The 26,859-nt window shown below is 36.0% G+C and overlaps 36 non-coding genes across 36 annotated transcripts; all 36 read left to right on the top strand.

The window, feature by feature from the left end:
• Positions 1-71: 71 nt before the first annotated feature.
• Trnaf-gaa (transfer RNA phenylalanine (anticodon GAA)) lies at positions 72-144 on the top strand. The gene has a single exon. It is a non-coding gene; the product is annotated as a tRNA-Phe (tRNA).
• Positions 145-741: 597 nt separating this feature from the next.
• Positions 742-814, top strand: Trnaf-gaa (transfer RNA phenylalanine (anticodon GAA)). Its single transcript has one exon. It is a non-coding gene; the product is annotated as a tRNA-Phe (tRNA).
• A 597-nt stretch (positions 815-1,411) lies between these two features.
• Positions 1,412-1,484, top strand: Trnaf-gaa (transfer RNA phenylalanine (anticodon GAA)). Its single transcript has one exon. It is a non-coding gene; the product is annotated as a tRNA-Phe (tRNA).
• Positions 1,485-2,081: 597 nt separating this feature from the next.
• Trnaf-gaa (transfer RNA phenylalanine (anticodon GAA)) lies at positions 2,082-2,154 on the top strand. The gene has a single exon. It is a non-coding gene; the product is annotated as a tRNA-Phe (tRNA).
• A 597-nt stretch (positions 2,155-2,751) lies between these two features.
• On the top strand, positions 2,752-2,824 carry Trnaf-gaa (transfer RNA phenylalanine (anticodon GAA)). The gene has a single exon. It is a non-coding gene; the product is annotated as a tRNA-Phe (tRNA).
• Positions 2,825-3,421: 597 nt separating this feature from the next.
• Positions 3,422-3,494, top strand: Trnaf-gaa (transfer RNA phenylalanine (anticodon GAA)). The gene has a single exon. It is a non-coding gene; the product is annotated as a tRNA-Phe (tRNA).
• Positions 3,495-4,091: 597 nt separating this feature from the next.
• Trnaf-gaa (transfer RNA phenylalanine (anticodon GAA)) lies at positions 4,092-4,164 on the top strand. Its single transcript has one exon. It is a non-coding gene; the product is annotated as a tRNA-Phe (tRNA).
• A 597-nt stretch (positions 4,165-4,761) lies between these two features.
• Positions 4,762-4,834, top strand: Trnaf-gaa (transfer RNA phenylalanine (anticodon GAA)). Its single transcript has one exon. It is a non-coding gene; the product is annotated as a tRNA-Phe (tRNA).
• A 597-nt stretch (positions 4,835-5,431) lies between these two features.
• On the top strand, positions 5,432-5,504 carry Trnaf-gaa (transfer RNA phenylalanine (anticodon GAA)). Its single transcript has one exon. It is a non-coding gene; the product is annotated as a tRNA-Phe (tRNA).
• Positions 5,505-6,101: 597 nt separating this feature from the next.
• Positions 6,102-6,174, top strand: Trnaf-gaa (transfer RNA phenylalanine (anticodon GAA)). Its single transcript has one exon. It is a non-coding gene; the product is annotated as a tRNA-Phe (tRNA).
• Positions 6,175-6,771: 597 nt separating this feature from the next.
• Positions 6,772-6,844, top strand: Trnaf-gaa (transfer RNA phenylalanine (anticodon GAA)). Its single transcript has one exon. It is a non-coding gene; the product is annotated as a tRNA-Phe (tRNA).
• A 596-nt stretch (positions 6,845-7,440) lies between these two features.
• Trnaf-gaa (transfer RNA phenylalanine (anticodon GAA)) lies at positions 7,441-7,513 on the top strand. The gene has a single exon. It is a non-coding gene; the product is annotated as a tRNA-Phe (tRNA).
• A 596-nt stretch (positions 7,514-8,109) lies between these two features.
• Trnaf-gaa (transfer RNA phenylalanine (anticodon GAA)) lies at positions 8,110-8,182 on the top strand. Its single transcript has one exon. It is a non-coding gene; the product is annotated as a tRNA-Phe (tRNA).
• Positions 8,183-8,779: 597 nt separating this feature from the next.
• Trnaf-gaa (transfer RNA phenylalanine (anticodon GAA)) lies at positions 8,780-8,852 on the top strand. The gene has a single exon. It is a non-coding gene; the product is annotated as a tRNA-Phe (tRNA).
• Positions 8,853-9,449: 597 nt separating this feature from the next.
• Positions 9,450-9,522, top strand: Trnaf-gaa (transfer RNA phenylalanine (anticodon GAA)). The gene has a single exon. It is a non-coding gene; the product is annotated as a tRNA-Phe (tRNA).
• A 597-nt stretch (positions 9,523-10,119) lies between these two features.
• Positions 10,120-10,192, top strand: Trnaf-gaa (transfer RNA phenylalanine (anticodon GAA)). Its single transcript has one exon. It is a non-coding gene; the product is annotated as a tRNA-Phe (tRNA).
• Positions 10,193-10,789: 597 nt separating this feature from the next.
• Trnaf-gaa (transfer RNA phenylalanine (anticodon GAA)) lies at positions 10,790-10,862 on the top strand. Its single transcript has one exon. It is a non-coding gene; the product is annotated as a tRNA-Phe (tRNA).
• Positions 10,863-11,459: 597 nt separating this feature from the next.
• Trnaf-gaa (transfer RNA phenylalanine (anticodon GAA)) lies at positions 11,460-11,532 on the top strand. The gene has a single exon. It is a non-coding gene; the product is annotated as a tRNA-Phe (tRNA).
• Positions 11,533-12,129: 597 nt separating this feature from the next.
• Trnaf-gaa (transfer RNA phenylalanine (anticodon GAA)) lies at positions 12,130-12,202 on the top strand. The gene has a single exon. It is a non-coding gene; the product is annotated as a tRNA-Phe (tRNA).
• Positions 12,203-12,800: 598 nt separating this feature from the next.
• On the top strand, positions 12,801-12,873 carry Trnaf-gaa (transfer RNA phenylalanine (anticodon GAA)). Its single transcript has one exon. It is a non-coding gene; the product is annotated as a tRNA-Phe (tRNA).
• Positions 12,874-13,470: 597 nt separating this feature from the next.
• On the top strand, positions 13,471-13,543 carry Trnaf-gaa (transfer RNA phenylalanine (anticodon GAA)). The gene has a single exon. It is a non-coding gene; the product is annotated as a tRNA-Phe (tRNA).
• A 597-nt stretch (positions 13,544-14,140) lies between these two features.
• Trnaf-gaa (transfer RNA phenylalanine (anticodon GAA)) lies at positions 14,141-14,213 on the top strand. Its single transcript has one exon. It is a non-coding gene; the product is annotated as a tRNA-Phe (tRNA).
• Positions 14,214-14,810: 597 nt separating this feature from the next.
• Positions 14,811-14,883, top strand: Trnaf-gaa (transfer RNA phenylalanine (anticodon GAA)). Its single transcript has one exon. It is a non-coding gene; the product is annotated as a tRNA-Phe (tRNA).
• A 597-nt stretch (positions 14,884-15,480) lies between these two features.
• Positions 15,481-15,553, top strand: Trnaf-gaa (transfer RNA phenylalanine (anticodon GAA)). Its single transcript has one exon. It is a non-coding gene; the product is annotated as a tRNA-Phe (tRNA).
• Positions 15,554-16,149: 596 nt separating this feature from the next.
• Positions 16,150-16,221, top strand: Trnaf-gaa (transfer RNA phenylalanine (anticodon GAA)). Its single transcript has one exon. It is a non-coding gene; the product is annotated as a tRNA-Phe (tRNA).
• A 596-nt stretch (positions 16,222-16,817) lies between these two features.
• Trnaf-gaa (transfer RNA phenylalanine (anticodon GAA)) lies at positions 16,818-16,890 on the top strand. Its single transcript has one exon. It is a non-coding gene; the product is annotated as a tRNA-Phe (tRNA).
• Positions 16,891-17,487: 597 nt separating this feature from the next.
• On the top strand, positions 17,488-17,560 carry Trnaf-gaa (transfer RNA phenylalanine (anticodon GAA)). Its single transcript has one exon. It is a non-coding gene; the product is annotated as a tRNA-Phe (tRNA).
• A 1,255-nt stretch (positions 17,561-18,815) lies between these two features.
• Positions 18,816-18,888, top strand: Trnaf-gaa (transfer RNA phenylalanine (anticodon GAA)). Its single transcript has one exon. It is a non-coding gene; the product is annotated as a tRNA-Phe (tRNA).
• Positions 18,889-19,485: 597 nt separating this feature from the next.
• Trnaf-gaa (transfer RNA phenylalanine (anticodon GAA)) lies at positions 19,486-19,558 on the top strand. The gene has a single exon. It is a non-coding gene; the product is annotated as a tRNA-Phe (tRNA).
• A 597-nt stretch (positions 19,559-20,155) lies between these two features.
• Positions 20,156-20,228, top strand: Trnaf-gaa (transfer RNA phenylalanine (anticodon GAA)). Its single transcript has one exon. It is a non-coding gene; the product is annotated as a tRNA-Phe (tRNA).
• A 2,132-nt stretch (positions 20,229-22,360) lies between these two features.
• On the top strand, positions 22,361-22,433 carry Trnaf-gaa (transfer RNA phenylalanine (anticodon GAA)). Its single transcript has one exon. It is a non-coding gene; the product is annotated as a tRNA-Phe (tRNA).
• A 596-nt stretch (positions 22,434-23,029) lies between these two features.
• Positions 23,030-23,102, top strand: Trnaf-gaa (transfer RNA phenylalanine (anticodon GAA)). The gene has a single exon. It is a non-coding gene; the product is annotated as a tRNA-Phe (tRNA).
• A 597-nt stretch (positions 23,103-23,699) lies between these two features.
• Trnaf-gaa (transfer RNA phenylalanine (anticodon GAA)) lies at positions 23,700-23,772 on the top strand. The gene has a single exon. It is a non-coding gene; the product is annotated as a tRNA-Phe (tRNA).
• A 597-nt stretch (positions 23,773-24,369) lies between these two features.
• Positions 24,370-24,442, top strand: Trnaf-gaa (transfer RNA phenylalanine (anticodon GAA)). The gene has a single exon. It is a non-coding gene; the product is annotated as a tRNA-Phe (tRNA).
• A 597-nt stretch (positions 24,443-25,039) lies between these two features.
• Trnaf-gaa (transfer RNA phenylalanine (anticodon GAA)) lies at positions 25,040-25,112 on the top strand. The gene has a single exon. It is a non-coding gene; the product is annotated as a tRNA-Phe (tRNA).
• A 597-nt stretch (positions 25,113-25,709) lies between these two features.
• Positions 25,710-25,782, top strand: Trnaf-gaa (transfer RNA phenylalanine (anticodon GAA)). The gene has a single exon. It is a non-coding gene; the product is annotated as a tRNA-Phe (tRNA).
• Positions 25,783-26,859: the final 1,077 nt, after the last annotated feature.

Raw genomic sequence — 26,859 nt, 5'->3', positions numbered from 1 at the left:
CATGTAATGATATCATTGGTCTAACAGCTCAATACTTATAAATGCACCTAATTGCAGAACAATCCATGTCAGCCGGAATAGCTCAGTTGGGAGAGCGTTAGACTGAAGATCTAAAGGCCCCCGGTTCAATCCCGGGTTCCGGCACGGAACAATCCGGCGGCTGGCAGGATATTTTTTGCTACTCACTACTTTTGCAAGATAATCCAAAGAAACTTTTCTCCATAGAATGACTAGATGTAACTATACTAATGGCATGTCAGATTGCAGAAACAGTGCACATGATACGGGAGAAGAAAACACACATTTACCAGCTCAACGGTGATGTCTTTCTAATGATCAACTGTTCGTTAATCTAACTTGGTAACGTTGACGATGATCCTTTATGATGTCAAGTCAATCACGGATGTTCAAAGATAACGTCGACGAAAGAGTAACTGTTTTCTTCTCTTCTTGGAAGAAGAAAATAGGGTGTTTTTTTTTTTCTTCTTTTATTAAAGCTAAAATCTTAATGCTATTATGTATAGTACTACACGGACTTTTTCACATAGAAATGAATGATAAATATTCTTAGAACACGTGTTTGAAACTATACTGGTATCTATAGCTATTTCAATTTTCAACACAAGAAAATAATTTTCTTAATTTGCACATGCACATGCACTTTCAGTTTCATGTAATGATATCATTGGTCTAACAGCTCAATACTTATAAATGCACCTAATTGCAGAACAATCCATGTCAGCCGGAATAGCTCAGTTGGGAGAGCGTTAGACTGAAGATCTAAAGGCCCCCGGTTCAATCCCGGGTTCCGGCACGGAACAATCCGGCGGCTGGCAGGATATTTTTTGCTACTCACTACTTTTGCAAGATAATCCAAAGAAACTTTTCTCCATAGAATGACTAGATGTAACTATACTAATGGCATGTCAGATTGCAGAAACAGTGCACATGATACGGGAGAAGAAAACACACATTTACCAGCTCAACGGTGATGTCTTTCTAATGATCAACTGTTCGTTAATCTAACTTGGTAACGTTGACGATGATCCTTTATGATGTCAAGTCAATCACGGATGTTCAAAGATAACGTCGACGAAAGAGTAACTGTTTTCTTCTCTTCTTGGAAGAAGAAAATAGGGTGTTTTTTTTTTTCTTCTTTTATTAAAGCTAAAATCTTAATGCTATTATGTATAGTACTACACGGACTTTTTCACATAGAAATGAATGATAAATATTCTTAGAACACGTGTTTGAAACTATACTGGTATCTATAGCTATTTCAATTTTCAACACAAGAAAATAATTTTCTTAATTTGCACATGCACATGCACTTTCAGTTTCATGTAATGATATCATTGGTCTAACAGCTCAATACTTATAAATGCACCTAATTGCAGAACAATCCATGTCAGCCGGAATAGCTCAGTTGGGAGAGCGTTAGACTGAAGATCTAAAGGCCCCCGGTTCAATCCCGGGTTCCGGCACGGAACAATCCGGCGGCTGGCAGGATATTTTTTGCTACTCACTACTTTTGCAAGATAATCCAAAGAAACTTTTCTCCATAGAATGACTAGATGTAACTATACTAATGGCATGTCAGATTGCAGAAACAGTGCACATGATACGGGAGAAGAAAACACACATTTACCAGCTCAACGGTGATGTCTTTCTAATGATCAACTGTTCGTTAATCTAACTTGGTAACGTTGACGATGATCCTTTATGATGTCAAGTCAATCACGGATGTTCAAAGATAACGTCGACGAAAGAGTAACTGTTTTCTTCTCTTCTTGGAAGAAGAAAATAGGGTGTTTTTTTTTTTCTTCTTTTATTAAAGCTAAAATCTTAATGCTATTATGTATAGTACTACACGGACTTTTTCACATAGAAATGAATGATAAATATTCTTAGAACACGTGTTTGAAACTATACTGGTATCTATAGCTATTTCAATTTTCAACACAAGAAAATAATTTTCTTAATTTGCACATGCACATGCACTTTCAGTTTCATGTAATGATATCATTGGTCTAACAGCTCAATACTTATAAATGCACCTAATTGCAGAACAATCCATGTCAGCCGGAATAGCTCAGTTGGGAGAGCGTTAGACTGAAGATCTAAAGGCCCCCGGTTCAATCCCGGGTTCCGGCACGGAACAATCCGGCGGCTGGCAGGATATTTTTTGCTACTCACTACTTTTGCAAGATAATCCAAAGAAACTTTTCTCCATAGAATGACTAGATGTAACTATACTAATGGCATGTCAGATTGCAGAAACAGTGCACATGATACGGGAGAAGAAAACACACATTTACCAGCTCAACGGTGATGTCTTTCTAATGATCAACTGTTCGTTAATCTAACTTGGTAACGTTGACGATGATCCTTTATGATGTCAAGTCAATCACGGATGTTCAAAGATAACGTCGACGAAAGAGTAACTGTTTTCTTCTCTTCTTGGAAGAAGAAAATAGGGTGTTTTTTTTTTTCTTCTTTTATTAAAGCTAAAATCTTAATGCTATTATGTATAGTACTACACGGACTTTTTCACATAGAAATGAATGATAAATATTCTTAGAACACGTGTTTGAAACTATACTGGTATCTATAGCTATTTCAATTTTCAACACAAGAAAATAATTTTCTTAATTTGCACATGCACATGCACTTTCAGTTTCATGTAATGATATCATTGGTCTAACAGCTCAATACTTATAAATGCACCTAATTGCAGAACAATCCATGTCAGCCGGAATAGCTCAGTTGGGAGAGCGTTAGACTGAAGATCTAAAGGCCCCCGGTTCAATCCCGGGTTCCGGCACGGAACAATCCGGCGGCTGGCAGGATATTTTTTGCTACTCACTACTTTTGCAAGATAATCCAAAGAAACTTTTCTCCATAGAATGACTAGATGTAACTATACTAATGGCATGTCAGATTGCAGAAACAGTGCACATGATACGGGAGAAGAAAACACACATTTACCAGCTCAACGGTGATGTCTTTCTAATGATCAACTGTTCGTTAATCTAACTTGGTAACGTTGACGATGATCCTTTATGATGTCAAGTCAATCACGGATGTTCAAAGATAACGTCGACGAAAGAGTAACTGTTTTCTTCTCTTCTTGGAAGAAGAAAATAGGGTGTTTTTTTTTTTCTTCTTTTATTAAAGCTAAAATCTTAATGCTATTATGTATAGTACTACACGGACTTTTTCACATAGAAATGAATGATAAATATTCTTAGAACACGTGTTTGAAACTATACTGGTATCTATAGCTATTTCAATTTTCAACACAAGAAAATAATTTTCTTAATTTGCACATGCACATGCACTTTCAGTTTCATGTAATGATATCATTGGTCTAACAGCTCAATACTTATAAATGCACCTAATTGCAGAACAATCCATGTCAGCCGGAATAGCTCAGTTGGGAGAGCGTTAGACTGAAGATCTAAAGGCCCCCGGTTCAATCCCGGGTTCCGGCACGGAACAATCCGGCGGCTGGCAGGATATTTTTTGCTACTCACTACTTTTGCAAGATAATCCAAAGAAACTTTTCTCCATAGAATGACTAGATGTAACTATACTAATGGCATGTCAGATTGCAGAAACAGTGCACATGATACGGGAGAAGAAAACACACATTTACCAGCTCAACGGTGATGTCTTTCTAATGATCAACTGTTCGTTAATCTAACTTGGTAACGTTGACGATGATCCTTTATGATGTCAAGTCAATCACGGATGTTCAAAGATAACGTCGACGAAAGAGTAACTGTTTTCTTCTCTTCTTGGAAGAAGAAAATAGGGTGTTTTTTTTTTTCTTCTTTTATTAAAGCTAAAATCTTAATGCTATTATGTATAGTACTACACGGACTTTTTCACATAGAAATGAATGATAAATATTCTTAGAACACGTGTTTGAAACTATACTGGTATCTATAGCTATTTCAATTTTCAACACAAGAAAATAATTTTCTTAATTTGCACATGCACATGCACTTTCAGTTTCATGTAATGATATCATTGGTCTAACAGCTCAATACTTATAAATGCACCTAATTGCAGAACAATCCATGTCAGCCGGAATAGCTCAGTTGGGAGAGCGTTAGACTGAAGATCTAAAGGCCCCCGGTTCAATCCCGGGTTCCGGCACGGAACAATCCGGCGGCTGGCAGGATATTTTTTGCTACTCACTACTTTTGCAAGATAATCCAAAGAAACTTTTCTCCATAGAATGACTAGATGTAACTATACTAATGGCATGTCAGATTGCAGAAACAGTGCACATGATACGGGAGAAGAAAACACACATTTACCAGCTCAACGGTGATGTCTTTCTAATGATCAACTGTTCGTTAATCTAACTTGGTAACGTTGACGATGATCCTTTATGATGTCAAGTCAATCACGGATGTTCAAAGATAACGTCGACGAAAGAGTAACTGTTTTCTTCTCTTCTTGGAAGAAGAAAATAGGGTGTTTTTTTTTTTCTTCTTTTATTAAAGCTAAAATCTTAATGCTATTATGTATAGTACTACACGGACTTTTTCACATAGAAATGAATGATAAATATTCTTAGAACACGTGTTTGAAACTATACTGGTATCTATAGCTATTTCAATTTTCAACACAAGAAAATAATTTTCTTAATTTGCACATGCACATGCACTTTCAGTTTCATGTAATGATATCATTGGTCTAACAGCTCAATACTTATAAATGCACCTAATTGCAGAACAATCCATGTCAGCCGGAATAGCTCAGTTGGGAGAGCGTTAGACTGAAGATCTAAAGGCCCCCGGTTCAATCCCGGGTTCCGGCACGGAACAATCCGGCGGCTGGCAGGATATTTTTTGCTACTCACTACTTTTGCAAGATAATCCAAAGAAACTTTTCTCCATAGAATGACTAGATGTAACTATACTAATGGCATGTCAGATTGCAGAAACAGTGCACATGATACGGGAGAAGAAAACACACATTTACCAGCTCAACGGTGATGTCTTTCTAATGATCAACTGTTCGTTAATCTAACTTGGTAACGTTGACGATGATCCTTTATGATGTCAAGTCAATCACGGATGTTCAAAGATAACGTCGACGAAAGAGTAACTGTTTTCTTCTCTTCTTGGAAGAAGAAAATAGGGTGTTTTTTTTTTTCTTCTTTTATTAAAGCTAAAATCTTAATGCTATTATGTATAGTACTACACGGACTTTTTCACATAGAAATGAATGATAAATATTCTTAGAACACGTGTTTGAAACTATACTGGTATCTATAGCTATTTCAATTTTCAACACAAGAAAATAATTTTCTTAATTTGCACATGCACATGCACTTTCAGTTTCATGTAATGATATCATTGGTCTAACAGCTCAATACTTATAAATGCACCTAATTGCAGAACAATCCATGTCAGCCGGAATAGCTCAGTTGGGAGAGCGTTAGACTGAAGATCTAAAGGCCCCCGGTTCAATCCCGGGTTCCGGCACGGAACAATCCGGCGGCTGGCAGGATATTTTTTGCTACTCACTACTTTTGCAAGATAATCCAAAGAAACTTTTCTCCATAGAATGACTAGATGTAACTATACTAATGGCATGTCAGATTGCAGAAACAGTGCACATGATACGGGAGAAGAAAACACACATTTACCAGCTCAACGGTGATGTCTTTCTAATGATCAACTGTTCGTTAATCTAACTTGGTAACGTTGACGATGATCCTTTATGATGTCAAGTCAATCACGGATGTTCAAAGATAACGTCGACGAAAGAGTAACTGTTTTCTTCTCTTCTTGGAAGAAGAAAATAGGGTGTTTTTTTTTTTCTTCTTTTATTAAAGCTAAAATCTTAATGCTATTATGTATAGTACTACACGGACTTTTTCACATAGAAATGAATGATAAATATTCTTAGAACACGTGTTTGAAACTATACTGGTATCTATAGCTATTTCAATTTTCAACACAAGAAAATAATTTTCTTAATTTGCACATGCACATGCACTTTCAGTTTCATGTAATGATATCATTGGTCTAACAGCTCAATACTTATAAATGCACCTAATTGCAGAACAATCCATGTCAGCCGGAATAGCTCAGTTGGGAGAGCGTTAGACTGAAGATCTAAAGGCCCCCGGTTCAATCCCGGGTTCCGGCACGGAACAATCCGGCGGCTGGCAGGATATTTTTTGCTACTCACTACTTTTGCAAGATAATCCAAAGAAACTTTTCTCCATAGAATGACTAGATGTAACTATACTAATGGCATGTCAGATGCAGAAACAGTGCACATGATACGGGAGAAGAAAACACACATTTACCAGCTCAACGGTGATGTCTTTCTAATGATCAACTGTTCGTTAATCTAACTTGGTAACGTTGACGATGATCCTTTATGATGTCAAGTCAATCACGGATGTTCAAAGATAACGTCGACGAAAGAGTAACTGTTTTCTTCTCTTCTTGGAAGAAGAAAATAGGGTGTTTTTTTTTTTTCTTCTTTTATTAAAGCTAAAATCTTAATGCTATTATGTATAGTACTACACGGACTTTTTCACATAGAAATGAATGATAAATATTCTTAGAACACGTGTTTGAAACTATACTGGTATCTATAGCTATTTCAATTTTCAACACAAGAAAATAATTTTCTTAATTTGCACATGCACATGCACTTTCAGTTTCATGTAATGATATCATTGGTCTAACAGCTCAATACTTATAAATGCACCTAATTGCAGAACAATCCATGTCAGCCGGAATAGCTCAGTTGGGAGAGCGTTAGACTGAAGATCTAAAGGCCCCCGGTTCAATCCCGGGTTCCGGCACGGAACAATCCGGCGGCTGGCAGGATATTTTTTGCTACTCACTACTTTTGCAAGATAATCCAAAGAAACTTTTCTCCATAGAATGACTAGATGTAACTATACTAATGGCATGTCAGATTGCAGAAACAGTGCACATGATACGGGAGAAGAAAACACACATTTACCAGCTCAACGGTGATGTCTTTCTAATGATCAACTGTTCGTTAATCTAACTTGGTAACGTTGACGATGATCCTTTATGATGTCAAGTCAATCACGGATGTTCAAAGATAACGTCGACGAAAGAGTAACTGTTTTCTTCTCTTCTTGGAAGAAGAAAATAGGGTGTTTTTTTTTTTCTTCTTTTATTAAAGCTAAAATCTTAATGCTATTATGTATAGTACTACACGGACTTTTTCACATAGAAATGAATGATAAATATTCTTAGAACACGTGTTTGAAACTATACTGGTATCTATAGCTATTTCAATTTTCAACACAAGAAAATAATTTCTTAATTTGCACATGCACATGCACTTTCAGTTTCATGTAATGATATCATTGGTCTAACAGCTCAATACTTATAAATGCACCTAATTGCAGAACAATCCATGTCAGCCGGAATAGCTCAGTTGGGAGAGCGTTAGACTGAAGATCTAAAGGCCCCCGGTTCAATCCCGGGTTCCGGCACGGAACAATCCGGCGGCTGGCAGGATATTTTTTGCTACTCACTACTTTTGCAAGATAATCCAAAGAAACTTTTCTCCATAGAATGACTAGATGTAACTATACTAATGGCATGTCAGATTGCAGAAACAGTGCACATGATACGGGAGAAGAAAACACACATTTACCAGCTCAACGGTGATGTCTTTCTAATGATCAACTGTTCGTTAATCTAACTTGGTAACGTTGACGATGATCCTTTATGATGTCAAGTCAATCACGGATGTTCAAAGATAACGTCGACGAAAGAGTAACTGTTTTCTTCTCTTCTTGGAAGAAGAAAATAGGGTGTTTTTTTTTTCTTCTTTTATTAAAGCTAAAATCTTAATGCTATTATGTATAGTACTACACGGACTTTTTCACATAGAAATGAATGATAAATATTCTTAGAACACGTGTTTGAAACTATACTGGTATCTATAGCTATTTCAATTTTCAACACAAGAAAATAATTTTCTTAATTTGCACATGCACATGCACTTTCAGTTTCATGTAATGATATCATTGGTCTAACAGCTCAATACTTATAAATGCACCTAATTGCAGAACAATCCATGTCAGCCGGAATAGCTCAGTTGGGAGAGCGTTAGACTGAAGATCTAAAGGCCCCCGGTTCAATCCCGGGTTCCGGCACGGAACAATCCGGCGGCTGGCAGGATATTTTTTGCTACTCACTACTTTTGCAAGATAATCCAAAGAAACTTTTCTCCATAGAATGACTAGATGTAACTATACTAATGGCATGTCAGATTGCAGAAACAGTGCACATGATACGGGAGAAGAAAACACACATTTACCAGCTCAACGGTGATGTCTTTCTAATGATCAACTGTTCGTTAATCTAACTTGGTAACGTTGACGATGATCCTTTATGATGTCAAGTCAATCACGGATGTTCAAAGATAACGTCGACGAAAGAGTAACTGTTTTCTTCTCTTCTTGGAAGAAGAAAATAGGGTGTTTTTTTTTTTCTTCTTTTATTAAAGCTAAAATCTTAATGCTATTATGTATAGTACTACACGGACTTTTTCACATAGAAATGAATGATAAATATTCTTAGAACACGTGTTTGAAACTATACTGGTATCTATAGCTATTTCAATTTTCAACACAAGAAAATAATTTTCTTAATTTGCACATGCACATGCACTTTCAGTTTCATGTAATGATATCATTGGTCTAACAGCTCAATACTTATAAATGCACCTAATTGCAGAACAATCCATGTCAGCCGGAATAGCTCAGTTGGGAGAGCGTTAGACTGAAGATCTAAAGGCCCCCGGTTCAATCCCGGGTTCCGGCACGGAACAATCCGGCGGCTGGCAGGATATTTTTTGCTACTCACTACTTTTGCAAGATAATCCAAAGAAACTTTTCTCCATAGAATGACTAGATGTAACTATACTAATGGCATGTCAGATTGCAGAAACAGTGCACATGATACGGGAGAAGAAAACACACATTTACCAGCTCAACGGTGATGTCTTTCTAATGATCAACTGTTCGTTAATCTAACTTGGTAACGTTGACGATGATCCTTTATGATGTCAAGTCAATCACGGATGTTCAAAGATAACGTCGACGAAAGAGTAACTGTTTTCTTCTCTTCTTGGAAGAAGAAAATAGGGTGTTTTTTTTTTTCTTCTTTTATTAAAGCTAAAATCTTAATGCTATTATGTATAGTACTACACGGACTTTTTCACATAGAAATGAATGATAAATATTCTTAGAACACGTGTTTGAAACTATACTGGTATCTATAGCTATTTCAATTTTCAACACAAGAAAATAATTTTCTTAATTTGCACATGCACATGCACTTTCAGTTTCATGTAATGATATCATTGGTCTAACAGCTCAATACTTATAAATGCACCTAATTGCAGAACAATCCATGTCAGCCGGAATAGCTCAGTTGGGAGAGCGTTAGACTGAAGATCTAAAGGCCCCCGGTTCAATCCCGGGTTCCGGCACGGAACAATCCGGCGGCTGGCAGGATATTTTTTGCTACTCACTACTTTTGCAAGATAATCCAAAGAAACTTTTCTCCATAGAATGACTAGATGTAACTATACTAATGGCATGTCAGATTGCAGAAACAGTGCACATGATACGGGAGAAGAAAACACACATTTACCAGCTCAACGGTGATGTCTTTCTAATGATCAACTGTTCGTTAATCTAACTTGGTAACGTTGACGATGATCCTTTATGATGTCAAGTCAATCACGGATGTTCAAAGATAACGTCGACGAAAGAGTAACTGTTTTCTTCTCTTCTTGGAAGAAGAAAATAGGGTGTTTTTTTTTTTCTTCTTTTATTAAAGCTAAAATCTTAATGCTATTATGTATAGTACTACACGGACTTTTTCACATAGAAATGAATGATAAATATTCTTAGAACACGTGTTTGAAACTATACTGGTATCTATAGCTATTTCAATTTTCAACACAAGAAAATAATTTTCTTAATTTGCACATGCACATGCACTTTCAGTTTCATGTAATGATATCATTGGTCTAACAGCTCAATACTTATAAATGCACCTAATTGCAGAACAATCCATGTCAGCCGGAATAGCTCAGTTGGGAGAGCGTTAGACTGAAGATCTAAAGGCCCCCGGTTCAATCCCGGGTTCCGGCACGGAACAATCCGGCGGCTGGCAGGATATTTTTTGCTACTCACTACTTTTGCAAGATAATCCAAAGAAACTTTTCTCCATAGAATGACTAGATGTAACTATACTAATGGCATGTCAGATTGCAGAAACAGTGCACATGATACGGGAGAAGAAAACACACATTTACCAGCTCAACGGTGATGTCTTTCTAATGATCAACTGTTCGTTAATCTAACTTGGTAACGTTGACGATGATCCTTTATGATGTCAAGTCAATCACGGATGTTCAAAGATAACGTCGACGAAAGAGTAACTGTTTTCTTCTCTTCTTGGAAGAAGAAAATAGGGTGTTTTTTTTTTTCTTCTTTTATTAAAGCTAAAATCTTAATGCTATTATGTATAGTACTACACGGACTTTTTCACATAGAAATGAATGATAAATATTCTTAGAACACGTGTTTGAAACTATACTGGTATCTATAGCTATTTCAATTTTCAACACAAGAAAATAATTTTCTTAATTTGCACATGCACATGCACTTTCAGTTTCATGTAATGATATCATTGGTCTAACAGCTCAATACTTATAAATGCACCTAATTGCAGAACAATCCATGTCAGCCGGAATAGCTCAGTTGGGAGAGCGTTAGACTGAAGATCTAAAGGCCCCCGGTTCAATCCCGGGTTCCGGCACGGAACAATCCGGCGGCTGGCAGGATATTTTTTGCTACTCACTACTTTTGCAAGATAATCCAAAGAAACTTTTCTCCATAGAATGACTAGATGTAACTATACTAATGGCATGTCAGATTGCAGAAACAGTGCACATGATACGGGAGAAGAAAACACACATTTACCAGCTCAACGGTGATGTCTTTCTAATGATCAACTGTTCGTTAATCTAACTTGGTAACGTTGACGATGATCCTTTATGATGTCAAGTCAATCACGGATGTTCAAAGATAACGTCGACGAAAGAGTAACTGTTTTCTTCTCTTCTTGGAAGAAGAAAATAGGGTGTTTTTTTTTTTCTTCTTTTATTAAAGCTAAAATCTTAATGCTATTATGTATAGTACTACACGGACTTTTTCACATAGAAATGAATGATAAATATTCTTAGAACACGTGTTTGAAACTATACTGGTATCTATAGCTATTTCAATTTTCAACACAAGAAAATAATTTTCTTAATTTGCACATGCACATGCACTTTCAGTTTCATGTAATGATATCATTGGTCTAACAGCTCAATACTTATAAATGCACCTAATTGCAGAACAATCCATGTCAGCCGGAATAGCTCAGTTGGGAGAGCGTTAGACTGAAGATCTAAAGGCCCCCGGTTCAATCCCGGGTTCCGGCACGGAACAATCCGGCGGCTGGCAGGATATTTTTTGCTACTCACTACTTTTGCAAGATAATCCAAAGAAACTTTTCTCCATAGAATGACTAGATGTAACTATACTAATGGCATGTCAGATTGCAGAAACAGTGCACATGATACGGGAGAAGAAAACACACATTTACCAGCTCAACGGTGATGTCTTTCTAATGATCAACTGTTCGTTAATCTAACTTGGTAACGTTGACGATGATCCTTTATGATGTCAAGTCAATCACGGATGTTCAAAGATAACGTCGACGAAAGAGTAACTGTTTTCTTCTCTTCTTGGAAGAAGAAAATAGGGTGTTTTTTTTTTTCTTCTTTTATTAAAGCTAAAATCTTAATGCTATTATGTATAGTACTACACGGACTTTTTCACATAGAAATGAATGATAAATATTCTTAGAACACGTGTTTGAAACTATACTGGTATCTATAGCTATTTCAATTTTCAACACAAGAAAATAATTTTCTTAATTTGCACATGCACATGCACTTTCAGTTTCATGTAATGATATCATTGGTCTAACAGCTCAATACTTATAAATGCACCTAATTGCAGAACAATCCATGTCAGCCGGAATAGCTCAGTTGGGAGAGCGTTAGACTGAAGATCTAAAGGCCCCCGGTTCAATCCCGGGTTCCGGCACGGAACAATCCGGCGGCTGGCAGGATATTTTTTGCTACTCACTACTTTTGCAAGATAATCCAAAGAAACTTTTCTCCATAGAATGACTAGATGTAACTATACTAATGGCATGTCAGATTGCAGAAACAGTGCACATGATACGGGAGAAGAAAACACACATTTACCAGCTCAACGGTGATGTCTTTCTAATGATCAACTGTTCGTTAATCTAACTTGGTAACGTTGGACGATGATCCTTTATGATGTCAAGTCAATCACGGATGTTCAAAGATAACGTCGACGAAAGAGTAACTGTTTTCTTCTCTTCTTGGAAGAAGAAAATAGGGTGTTTTTTTTTTTCTTCTTTTATTAAAGCTAAAATCTTAATGCTATTATGTATAGTACTACACGGACTTTTTCACATAGAAATGAATGATAAATATTCTTAGAACACGTGTTTGAAACTATACTGGTATCTATAGCTATTTCAATTTTCAACACAAGAAAATAATTTTCTTAATTTGCACATGCACATGCACTTTCAGTTTCATGTAATGATATCATTGGTCTAACAGCTCAATACTTATAAATGCACCTAATTGCAGAACAATCCATGTCAGCCGGAATAGCTCAGTTGGGAGAGCGTTAGACTGAAGATCTAAAGGCCCCCGGTTCAATCCCGGGTTCCGGCACGGAACAATCCGGCGGCTGGCAGGATATTTTTTGCTACTCACTACTTTTGCAAGATAATCCAAAGAAACTTTTCTCCATAGAATGACTAGATGTAACTATACTAATGGCATGTCAGATTGCAGAAACAGTGCACATGATACGGGAGAAGAAAACACACATTTACCAGCTCAACGGTGATGTCTTTCTAATGATCAACTGTTCGTTAATCTAACTTGGTAACGTTGACGATGATCCTTTATGATGTCAAGTCAATCACGGATGTTCAAAGATAACGTCGACGAAAGAGTAACTGTTTTCTTCTCTTCTTGGAAGAAGAAAATAGGGTGTTTTTTTTTTTCTTCTTTTATTAAAGCTAAAATCTTAATGCTATTATGTATAGTACTACACGGACTTTTTCACATAGAAATGAATGATAAATATTCTTAGAACACGTGTTTGAAACTATACTGGTATCTATAGCTATTTCAATTTTCAACACAAGAAAATAATTTTCTTAATTTGCACATGCACATGCACTTTCAGTTTCATGTAATGATATCATTGGTCTAACAGCTCAATACTTATAAATGCACCTAATTGCAGAACAATCCATGTCAGCCGGAATAGCTCAGTTGGGAGAGCGTTAGACTGAAGATCTAAAGGCCCCCGGTTCAATCCCGGGTTCCGGCACGGAACAATCCGGCGGCTGGCAGGATATTTTTTGCTACTCACTACTTTTGCAAGATAATCCAAAGAAACTTTTCTCCATAGAATGACTAGATGTAACTATACTAATGGCATGTCAGATTGCAGAAACAGTGCACATGATACGGGAGAAGAAAACACACATTTACCAGCTCAACGGTGATGTCTTTCTAATGATCAACTGTTCGTTAATCTAACTTGGTAACGTTGACGATGATCCTTTATGATGTCAAGTCAATCACGGATGTTCAAAGATAACGTCGACGAAAGAGTAACTGTTTTCTTCTCTTCTTGGAAGAAGAAAATAGGGTGTTTTTTTTTTTCTTCTTTTATTAAAGCTAAAATCTTAATGCTATTATGTATAGTACTACACGGACTTTTTCACATAGAAATGAATGATAAATATTCTTAGAACACGTGTTTGAAACTATACTGGTATCTATAGCTATTTCAATTTTCAACACAAGAAAATAATTTTCTTAATTTGCACATGCACATGCACTTTCAGTTTCATGTAATGATATCATTGGTCTAACAGCTCAATACTTATAAATGCACCTAATTGCAGAACAATCCATGTCAGCCGGAATAGCTCAGTTGGGAGAGCGTTAGACTGAAGATCTAAAGGCCCCCGGTTCAATCCCGGGTTCCGGCACGGAACAATCCGGCGGCTGGCAGGATATTTTTTGCTACTCACTACTTTTGCAAGATAATCCAAAGAAACTTTTCTCCATAGAATGACTAGATGTAACTATACTAATGGCATGTCAGATTGCAGAAACAGTGCACATGATACGGGAGAAGAAAACACACATTTACCAGCTCAACGGTGATGTCTTTCTAATGATCAACTGTTCGTTAATCTAACTTGGTAACGTTGACGATGATCCTTTATGATGTCAAGTCAATCACGGATGTTCAAAGATAACGTCGACGAAAGAGTAACTGTTTTCTTCTCTTCTTGGAAGAAGAAAATAGGGTGTTTTTTTTTTTCTTCTTTTATTAAAGCTAAAATCTTAATGCTATTATGTATAGTACTACACGGACTTTTTCACATAGAAATGAATGATAAATATTCTTAGAACACGTGTTTGAAACTATACTGGTATCTATAGCTATTTCAATTTTCAACACAAGAAAATAATTTTCTTAATTTGCACATGCACATGCACTTTCAGTTTCATGTAATGATATCATTGGTCTAACAGCTCAATACTTATAAATGCACCTAATTGCAGAACAATCCATGTCAGCCGGAATAGCTCAGTTGGGAGAGCGTTAGACTGAAGATCTAAAGGCCCCCGGTTCAATCCCGGGTTCCGGCACGGAACAATCCGGCGGCTGGCAGGATATTTTTTGCTACTCACTACTTTTGCAAGATAATCCAAAGAAACTTTTCTCCATAGAATGACTAGATGTAACTATACTAATGGCATGTCAGATTGCAGAAACAGTGCACATGATACGGGAGAAGAAAACACACATTTACCAGCTCAACGGTGATGTCTTTCTAATGATCAACTGTTCGTTAATCTAACTTGGTAACGTTGACGATGATCCTTTATGATGTCAAGTCAATCACGGATGTTCAAAGATAACGTCGACGAAAGAGTAACTGTTTTCTTCTCTTCTTGGAAGAAGAAAATAGGGTGTTTTTTTTTTTCTTCTTTTATTAAAGCTAAAATCTTAATGCTATTATGTATAGTACTACACGGACTTTTTCACATAGAAATGAATGATAAATATTCTTAGAACACGTGTTTGAAACTATACTGGTATCTATAGCTATTTCAATTTTCAACACAAGAAAATAATTTTCTTAATTTGCACATGCACATGCACTTTCAGTTTCATGTAATGATATCATTGGTCTAACAGCTCAATACTTATAAATGCACCTAATTGCAGAACAATCCATGTCAGCCGGAATAGCTCAGTTGGGAGAGCGTTAGACTGAAGATCTAAAGGCCCCCGGTTCAATCCCGGGTTCCGGCACGGAACAATCCGGCGGCTGGCAGGATATTTTTTGCTACTCACTACTTTTGCAAGATAATCCAAAGAAACTTTTCTCCATAGAATGACTAGATGTAACTATACTAATGGCATGTCAGATTGCAGAAACAGTGCACATGATACGGGAGAAGAAAACACACATTTACCAGCTCAACGGTGATGTCTTTCTAATGATCAACTGTTCGTTAATCTAACTTGGTAACGTTGACGATGATCCTTTATGATGTCAAGTCAATCACGGATGTTCAAAGATAACGTCGACGAAAGAGTAACTGTTTTCTTCTCTTCTTGGAAGAAGAAAATAGGGTGTTTTTTTTTTCTTCTTTTATTAAAGCTAAAATCTTAATGCTATTATGTATAGTACTACACGGACTTTTTCACATAGAAATGAATGATAAATATTCTTAGAACACGTGTTTGAAACTATACTGGTATCTATAGCTATTTCAATTTTCAACACAAGAAAATAATTTTCTTAATTTGCACATGCACATGCACTTTCAGTTTCATGTAATGATATCATTGGTCTAACAGCTCAATACTTATAAATGCACCTAATTGCAGAACAATCCATGTCAGCCGGAATAGCTCAGTTGGGAGAGCGTTAGACTGAAGATCTAAAGGCCCCGGTTCAATCCCGGGTTCCGGCACGGAACAATCCGGCGGCTGGCAGGATATTTTTTGCTACTCACTACTTTTGCAAGATAATCCAAAGAAACTTTTCTCCATAGAATGACTAGATGTAACTATACTAATGGCATGTCAGATTGCAGAAACAGTGCACATGATACGGGAGAAGAAAACACACATTTACCAGCTCAACGGTGATGTCTTTCTAATGATCAACTGTTCGTTAATCTAACTTGGTAACGTTGACGATGATCCTTTATGATGTCAAGTCAATCACGGATGTTCAAAGATAACGTCGACGAAAGAGTAACTGTTTTCTTCTCTTCTTGGAAGAAGAAAATAGGGTGTTTTTTTTTTCTTCTTTTATTAAAGCTAAAATCTTAATGCTATTATGTATAGTACTACACGGACTTTTTCACATAGAAATGAATGATAAATATTCTTAGAACACGTGTTTGAAACTATACTGGTATCTATAGCTATTTCAATTTTCAACACAAGAAAATAATTTTCTTAATTTGCACATGCACATGCACTTTCAGTTTCATGTAATGATATCATTGGTCTAACAGCTCAATACTTATAAATGCACCTAATTGCAGAACAATCCATGTCAGCCGGAATAGCTCAGTTGGGAGAGCGTTAGACTGAAGATCTAAAGGCCCCCGGTTCAATCCCGGGTTCCGGCACGGAACAATCCGGCGGCTGGCAGGATATTTTTTGCTACTCACTACTTTTGCAAGATAATCCAAAGAAACTTTTCTCCATAGAATGACTAGATGTAACTATACTAATGGCATGTCAGATTGCAGAAACAGTGCACATGATACGGGAGAAGAAAACACACATTTACCAGCTCAACGGTGATGTCTTTCTAATGATCAACTGTTCGTTAATCTAACTTGGTAACGTTGACGATGATCCTTTATGATGTCAAGTCAATCACGGATGTTCAAAGATAACGTCGACGAAAGAGTAACTGTTTTCTTCTCTTCTTGGAAGAAGAAAATAGGGTGTTTTTTTTTTTCTTCTTTTATTAAAGCTAAAATCTTAATGCTATTATGTATAGTACTACACGGACTTTTTCACATAGAAATGAATGATAAATATTCTTAGAACACGTGTTTGAAACTATACTGGTATCTATAGCTATTTCAATTTTCAACACAAGAAAATAATTTTCTTAATTTGCACATGCACATGCACTTTCAGTTTCATGTAATGATATCATTGGTCTAACAGCTCAATACTTATAAATGCACCTAATTGCAGAACAATCCATGTCAGCCGGAACAGCTCAGTTGGGAGAGCGTTAGACTGAAGATCTAAAGGCCCCCGGTTCAATCCCGGGTTCCGGCACGGAACAATCCGGCGGCTGGCAGGATATTTTTTGCTACTCACTACTTTTGCAAGATAATCCAAAGAAACTTTTCTCCATAGAATGACTAGATGTAACTATACTAATGGCATGTCAGATTGCAGAAACAGTGCACATGATACGGGAGAAGAAAACACACATTTACCAGCTCAACGGTGATGTCTTTCTAATGATCAACTGTTCGTTAATCTAACTTGGTAACGTTGACGATGATCCTTTATGATGTCAAGTCAATCACGGATGTTCAAAGATAACGTCGACGAAAGAGTAACTGTTTTCTTCTCTTCTTGGAAGAAGAAAATAGGGTGTTTTTTTTTTTCTTCTTTTATTAAAGCTAAAATCTTAATGCTATTATGTATAGTACTACACGGACTTTTTCACATAGAAATGAATGATAAATATTCTTAGAACACGTGTTTGAAACTATACTGGTATCTATAGCTATTTCAATTTTCAACACAAGAAAATAATTTTCTTAATTTGCACATGCACATGCACTTTCAGTTTCATGTAATGATATCATTGGTCTAACAGCTCAATACTTATAAATGCACCTAATTGCAGAACAATCCATGTCAGCCGGAATAGCTCAGTTGGGAGAGCGTTAGACTGAAGATCTAAAGGCCCCGGGTTCCGGCACGGAACAATCCGGCGGCTGGCAGGATATTTTTTGCTACTCACTACTTTTGCAAGATAATCCAAAGAAACTTTTCTCCATAGAATGACTAGATGTAACTATACTAATGGCATGTCAGATTGCAGAAACAGTGCACATGATACGGGAGAAGAAAACACACATTTACCAGCTCAACGGTGATGTCTTTCTAATGATCAACTGTTCGTTAATCTAACTTGGTAACGTTGACGATGATCCTTTATGATGTCAAGTCAATCACGGATGTTCAAAGATAACGTCGACGAAAGAGTAACTGTTTTCTTCTCTTCTTGGAAGAAGAAAATAGGGTGTTTTTTTTTTTCTTCTTTTATTAAAGCTAAAATCTTAATGCTATTATGTATAGTACTACACGGACTTTTTCACATAGAAATGAATGATAAATATTCTTAGAACACGTGTTTGAAACTATACTGGTATCTATAGCTATTTCAATTTTCAACACAAGAAAATAATTTTCTTAATTTGCACATGCACATGCACTTTCAGTTTCATGTAATGATATCATTGGTCTAACAGCTCAATACTTATAAATGCACCTAATTGCAGAACAATCCATGTCAGCCGGAATAGCTCAGTTGGGAGAGCGTTAGACTGAAGATCTAAAGGCCCCCGGTTCAATCCCGGGTTCCGGCACGGAACAATCCGGCGGCTGGCAGGATATTTTTTGCTACTCACTACTTTTGCAAGATAATCCAAAGAAACTTTTCTCCATAGAATGACTAGATGTAACTATACTAATGGCATGTCAGATTGCAGAAACAGTGCACATGATACGGGAGAAGAAAACACACATTTACCAGCTCAACGGTGATGTCTTTCTAATGATCAACTGTTCGTTAATCTAACTTGGTAACGTTGACGATGATCCTTTATGATGTCAAGTCAATCACGGATGTTCAAAGATAACGTCGACGAAAGAGTAACTGTTTTCTTCTCTTCTTGGAAGAAGAAAATAGGGTGTTTTTTTTTTTCTTCTTTTATTAAAGCTAAAATCTTAATGCTATTATGTATAGTACTACACGGACTTTTTCACATAGAAATGAATGATAAATATTCTTAGAACACGTGTTTGAAACTATACTGGTATCTATAGCTATTTCAATTTTCAACACAAGAAAATAATTTTCTTAATTTGCACATGCACATGCACTTTCAGTTTCATGTAATGATATCATTGGTCTAACAGCTCAATACTTATAAATGCACCTAATTGCAGAACAATCCATGTCAGCCGGAATAGCTCAGTTGGGAGAGCGTTAGACTGAAGATCTAAAGGCCCCCGGTTCAATCCCGGGTTCCGGCACGGAACAATCCGGCGGCTGGCAGGATATTTTTTGCTACTCACTACTTTTGCAAGATAATCCAAAGAAACTTTTCTCCATAGAATGACTAGATGTAACTATACTAATGGCATGTCAGATTGCAGAAACAGTGCACATGATACGGGAGAAGAAAACACACATTTACCAGCTCAACGGTGATGTCTTTCTAATGATCAACTGTTCGTTAATCTAACTTGGTAACGTTGACGATGATCCTTTATGATGTCAAGTCAATCACGGATGTTCAAAGATAACGTCGACGAAAGAGTAACTGTTTTCTTCTCTTCTTGGAAGAAGAAAATAGGGTGTTTTTTTTTTTCTTCTTTTATTAAAGCTAAAATCTTAATGCTATTATGTATAGTACTACACGGACTTTTTCACATAGAAATGAATGATAAATATTCTTAGAACACGTGTTTGAAACTATACTGGTATCTATAGCTATTTCAATTTTCAACACAAGAAAATAATTTTCTTAATTTGCACATGCACATGCACTTTCAGTTTCATGTAATGATATCATTGGTCTAACAGCTCAATACTTATAAATGCACCTAATTGCAGAACAATCCATGTCAGCCGGAATAGCTCAGTTGGGAGAGCGTTAGACTGAAGATCTAAAGGCCCCCGGTTCAATCCCGGGTTCCGGCACGGAACAATCCGGCGGCTGGCAGGATATTTTTTGCTACTCACTACTTTTGCAAGATAATCCAAAGAAACTTTTCTCCATAGAATGACTAGATGTAACTATACTAATGGCATGTCAGATTGCAGAAACAGTGCACATGATACGGGAGAAGAAAACACACATTTACCAGCTCAACGGTGATGTCTTTCTAATGATCAACTGTTCGTTAATCTAACTTGGTAACGTTGACGATGATCCTTTATGATGTCAAGTCAATCACGGATGTTCAAAGATAACGTCGACGAAAGAGTAACTGTTTTCTTCTCTTCTTGGAAGAAGAAAATAGGGTGTTTTTTTTTTCTTCTTTTATTAAAGCTAAAATCTTAATGCTATTATGTATAGTACTACACGGACTTTTTCACATAGAAATGAATGATAAATATTCTTAGAACACGTGTTTGAAACTATACTGGTATCTATAGCTATTTCAATTTTCAACACAAGAAAATAATTTTCTTAATTTGCACATGCACATGCACTTTCAGTTTCATGTAATGATATCATTGGTCTAACAGCTCAATACTTATAAATGCACCTAATTGCAGAACAATCCATGTCAGCCGGAATAGCTCAGTTGGGAGAGCGTTAGACTGACTTTGAAGTGCATGAAGAAGTTTCTAGCTATTTTATTGAGTACGAAAACAAAGTTAGTGATGTAACTTCCTGTAACACTAAACGATTTTACTCAATTCTATTGACTAAATGTTTTATTAAACCAAATGGTTATGAATTTTGGAGAGATCATGGTGATGTGAACGAAAGTGAATTTGTTGACATTTGGAAACAAGTGCATAGTTATTGGAAGCCATCTGACTGTATTGATTTAGATTTTAAGATTGTTCATAACAGAATTTTTACAAATATTAAACTTAAGAAAATAAGGATATTAGACAGTGATTTATGTCAAAGTTGTAATAACGATCAAGAAGATTTATTTCATATTTTTCTAACATGTGAAAAATTGAAAGAATATCATGATTATATATTTAATATACTTTTTGAGTTGTTTGTAAAGTCTGAAATAGATTTGTTTCAAAAGTATACTTACAAGAGAATTTTCCTTCTTGGAATGACAGGAACAGTAAAAGGTGTTAATATTCATTTTGTTAATTTTATCCTTTCTGTTGCAAAACTATGTGTTATGAAACAGAGACAAATGATAAAAAACAATGTAAAAAGTGTAAATACAGTGGAATATTTCAAATATACTGTGAAACATTATGTAAGATATTTCTATACATATTGTAAATATACAAACAGAATTTTTGTTTTTAACAAGAAATTTTTAAATGATAATTGTATTGTTTTATTAGATGAAGATATCCTGGTGTTTAATTTGTAAATATGTAGTAAGATAAGATAACAGAATGACATTTTGAGATTTGAATTGAACATGTATGTTATATGTTTGTTTTTATAATACTATTGTAAATTGCAGTGAATGTTTTATTGAATAAAGATAAAAAAAAAAAAAAAAAAAAAGAGCGTTAGACTGAAGATCTAAAGGCCCCCGGTTCAATCCCGGGTTCCGGCACGGAACAATCCGGCGGCTGGCAGGATATTTTTTGCTACTCACTACTTTTGCAAGATAATCCAAAGAAACTTTTCTCCATAGAATGACTAGATGTAACTATACTAATGGCATGTCAGATTGCAGAAACAGTGCACATGATACGGGAGAAGAAAACACACATTTACCAGCTCAACGGTGATGTCTTTCTAATGATCAACTGTTCGTTAATCTAACTTGGTAACGTTGACGATGATCCTTTATGATGTCAAGTCAATCACGGATGTTCAAAGATAACGTCGACGAAAGAGTAACTGTTTTCTTCTCTTCTTTTATTAAAGCTAAAATCTTAATGCTATTATGTATAGTACTACACGGACTTTTTCACATAGAAATGAATGATAAATATTCTTAGAACACGTGTTTGAAACTATACTGGTATCTATAGCTATTTCAATTTTCAACACAAGAAAATAATTTTCTTAATTTGCACATGCACATGCACTTTCAGTTTCATGTAATGATATCATTGGTCTAACAGCTCAATACTTATAAATGCACCTAATTGCAGAACAATCCATGTCAGCCGGAATAGCTCAGTTGGGAGAGCGTTAGACTGAAGATCTAAAGGCCCCCGGTTCAATCCCGGGTTCCGGCACGGAACAATCCGGCGGCTGGCAGGATATTTTTTGCTACTCACTACTTTTGCAAGATAATCCAAAGAAACTTTTCTCCATAGAATGACTAGATGTAACTATACTAATGGCATGTCAGATTGCAGAAACAGTGCACATGATACGGGAGAAGAAAACACACATTTACCAGCTCAACGGTGATGTCTTTCTAATGATCAACTGTTCGTTAATCTAACTTGGTAACGTTGACGATGATCCTTTATGATGTCAAGTCAATCACGGATGTTCAAAGATAACGTCGACGAAAGAGTAACTGTTTTCTTCTCTTCTTGGAAGAAGAAAATAGGGTGTTTTTTTTTTCTTCTTTTATTAAAGCTAAAATCTTAATGCTATTATGTATAGTACTACACGGACTTTTTCACATAGAAATGAATGATAAATATTCTTAGAACACGTGTTTGAAACTATACTGGTATCTATAGCTATTTCAATTTTCAACACAAGAAAATAATTTTCTTAATTTGCACATGCACATGCACTTTCAGTTTCATGTAATGATATCATTGGTCTAACAGCTCAATACTTATAAATGCACCTAATTGCAGAACAATCCATGTCAGCCGGAATAGCTCAGTTGGGAGAGCGTTAGACTGAAGATCTAAAGGCCCCCGGTTCAATCCCGGGTTCCGGCACGGAACAATCCGGCGGCTGGCAGGATATTTTTTGCTACTCACTACTTTTGCAAGATAATCCAAAGAAACTTTTCTCCATAGAATGACTAGATGTAACTATACTAATGGCATGTCAGATTGCAGAAACAGTGCACATGATACGGGAGAAGAAAACACACATTTACCAGCTCAACGGTGATGTCTTTCTAATGATCAACTGTTCGTTAATCTAACTTGGTAACGTTGACGATGATCCTTTATGATGTCAAGTCAATCACGGATGTTCAAAGATAACGTCGACGAAAGAGTAACTGTTTTCTTCTCTTCTTGGAAGAAGAAAATAGGGTGTTTTTTTTTTTCTTCTTTTATTAAAGCTAAAATCTTAATGCTATTATGTATAGTACTACACGGACTTTTTCACATAGAAATGAATGATAAATATTCTTAGAACACGTGTTTGAAACTATACTGGTATCTATAGCTATTTCAATTTTCAACACAAGAAAATAATTTTCTTAATTTGCACATGCACATGCACTTTCAGTTTCATGTAATGATATCATTGGTCTAACAGCTCAATACTTATAAATGCACCTAATTGCAGAACAATCCATGTCAGCCGGAATAGCTCAGTTGGGAGAGCGTTAGACTGAAGATCTAAAGGCCCCCGGTTCAATCCCGGGTTCCGGCACGGAACAATCCGGCGGCTGGCAGGATATTTTTTGCTACTCACTACTTTTGCAAGATAATCCAAAGAAACTTTTCTCCATAGAATGACTAGATGTAACTATACTAATGGCATGTCAGATTGCAGAAACAGTGCACATGATACGGGAGAAGAAAACACACATTTACCAGCTCAACGGTGATGTCTTTCTAATGATCAACTGTTCGTTAATCTAACTTGGTAACGTTGACGATGATCCTTTATGATGTCAAGTCAATCACGGATGTTCAAAGATAACGTCGACGAAAGAGTAACTGTTTTCTTCTCTTCTTGGAAGAAGAAAATAGGGTGTTTTTTTTTTTCTTCTTTTATTAAAGCTAAAATCTTAATGCTATTATGTATAGTACTACACGGACTTTTTCACATAGAAATGAATGATAAATATTCTTAGAACACGTGTTTGAAACTATACTGGTATCTATAGCTATTTCAATTTTCAACACAAGAAAATAATTTTCTTAATTTGCACATGCACATGCACTTTCAGTTTCATGTAATGATATCATTGGTCTAACAGCTCAATACTTATAAATGCACCTAATTGCAGAACAATCCATGTCAGCCGGAATAGCTCAGTTGGGAGAGCGTTAGACTGAAGATCTAAAGGCCCCCGGTTCAATCCCGGGTTCCGGCACGGAACAATCCGGCGGCTGGCAGGATATTTTTTGCTACTCACTACTTTTGCAAGATAATCCAAAGAAACTTTTCTCCATAGAATGACTAGATGTAACTATACTAATGGCATGTCAGATTGCAGAAACAGTGCACATGATACGGGAGAAGAAAACACACATTTACCAGCTCAACGGTGATGTCTTTCTAATGATCAACTGTTCGTTAATCTAACTTGGTAACGTTGACGATGATCCTTTATGATGTCAAGTCAATCACGGATGTTCAAAGATAACGTCGACGAAAGAGTAACTGTTTTCTTCTCTTCTTGGAAGAAGAAAATAGGGTGTTTTTTTTTTTCTTCTTTTATTAAAGCTAAAATCTTAATGCTATTATGTATAGTACTACACGGACTTTTTCACATAGAAATGAATGATAAATATTCTTAGAACACGTGTTTGAAACTATACTGGTATCTATAGCTATTTCAATTTTCAACACAAGAAAATAATTTTCTTAATTTGCACATGCACATGCACTTTCAGTTTCATGTAATGATATCATTGGTCTAACAGCTCAATACTTATAAATGCACCTAATTGCAGAACAATCCATGTCAGCCGGAATAGCTCAGTTGGGAGAGCGTTAGACTGAAGATCTAAAGGCCCCCGGTTCAATCCCGGGTTCCGGCACGGAACAATCCGGCGGCTGGCAGGATATTTTTTGCTACTCACTACTTTTGCAAGATAATCCAAAGAAACTTTTCTCCATAGAATGACTAGATGTAACTATACTAATGGCATGTCAGATTGCAGAAACAGTGCACATGATACGGGAGAAGAAAACACACATTTACCAGCTCAACGGTGATGTCTTTCTAATGATCAACTGTTCGTTAATCTAACTTGGTAACGTTGACGATGATCCTTTATGATGTCAAGTCAATCACGGATGTTCAAAGATAACGTCGACGAAAGAGTAACTGTTTTCTTCTCTTCTTGGAAGAAGAAAATAGGGTGTTTTTTTTTTTCTTCTTTTATTAAAGCTAAAATCTTAATGCTATTATGTATAGTACTACACGGACTTTTTCACATAGAAATGAATGATAAATATTCTTAGAACACGTGTTTGAAACTATACTGGTATCTATAGCTATTTCAATTTTCAACACAAGAAAATAATTTTCTTAATTTGCACATGCACATGCACTTTCAGTTTCATGTAATGATATCATTGGTCTAACAGCTCAATACTTATAAATGCACCTAATTGCAGAACAATCCATGTCAGCCGGAATAGCTCAGTTGGGAGAGCGTTAGACTGAAGATCTAAAGGCCCCCGGTTCAATCCCGGGTTCCGGCACGGAACAATCCGGCGGCTGGCAGGATATTTTTTGCTACTCACTACTTTTGCAAGATAATCCAAAGAAACTTTTCTCCATAGAATGACTAGATGTAACTATACTAATGGCATGTCAGATTGCAGAAACAGTGCACATGATACGGGAGAAGAAAACACACATTTACCAGCTCAACGGTGATGTCTTTCTAATGATCAACTGTTCGTTAATCTAACTTGGTAACGTTGACGATGATCCTTTATGATGTCAAGTCAATCACGGATGTTCAAAGATAACGTCGACGAAAGAGTAACTGTTTTCTTCTCTTCTTGGAAGAAGAAAATAGGGTGTTTTTTTTTTCTTCTTTTATTAAAGCTAAAATCTTAATGCTATTATGTATAGTACTACACGGACTTTTTCACATAGAAATGAATGATAAATATTCTTAGAACACGTGTTTGAAACTATACTGGTATCTATAGCTATTTCAATTTTCAACACAAGAAAATAATTTTCTTAATTTGCACATGCACATGCACTTTCAGTTTCATGTAATGATATCATTGGTCTAACAGCTCAATACTTATAAATGCACCTAATTGCAGAACAATCCATGTCAGCCGGAATAGCTCAGTTGGGAGAGCGTTAGACTGACTTTGAAGTGCATGAAGAAGTTTCTAGCTATTTTATTGAGTACGAAAACAAAGTTAGTGATGTAACTTCCTGTAACACTAAACGATTTTACTCAATTCTATTGACTAAATGTTTTATTAAACCAAATGGTTATGAATTTTGGAGAGATCATGGTGATGTGAACGAAAGTGAATTTGTTGACATTTGGAAACAAGTGCATAGTTATTGGAAGCCATCTGACTGTATTGATTTAGATTTTAAGATTGTTCATAACAGAATTTTTACAAATATTAAACTTAAGAAAATAAGGATATTAGACAGTGATTTATGTCAAAGTTGTAATAACGATCAAGAAGATTTATTTCATATTTTTCTAACATGTGAAAAATTGAAAGAATATCATGATTATATATTTAATATACTTTTTGAGTTGTTTGTAAAGTCTGAAATAGATTTGTTTCAAAAGT

Source organism: Mytilus galloprovincialis, chromosome 10 (assembly GCF_965363235.1).
Source record: "Mytilus galloprovincialis chromosome 10, xbMytGall1.hap1.1, whole genome shotgun sequence".
Classification (NCBI taxonomy): domain Eukaryota; kingdom Metazoa; phylum Mollusca; class Bivalvia; order Mytilida; family Mytilidae; genus Mytilus; species Mytilus galloprovincialis.
This window is presented reverse-complemented; position numbering and strand designations above follow the sequence as displayed.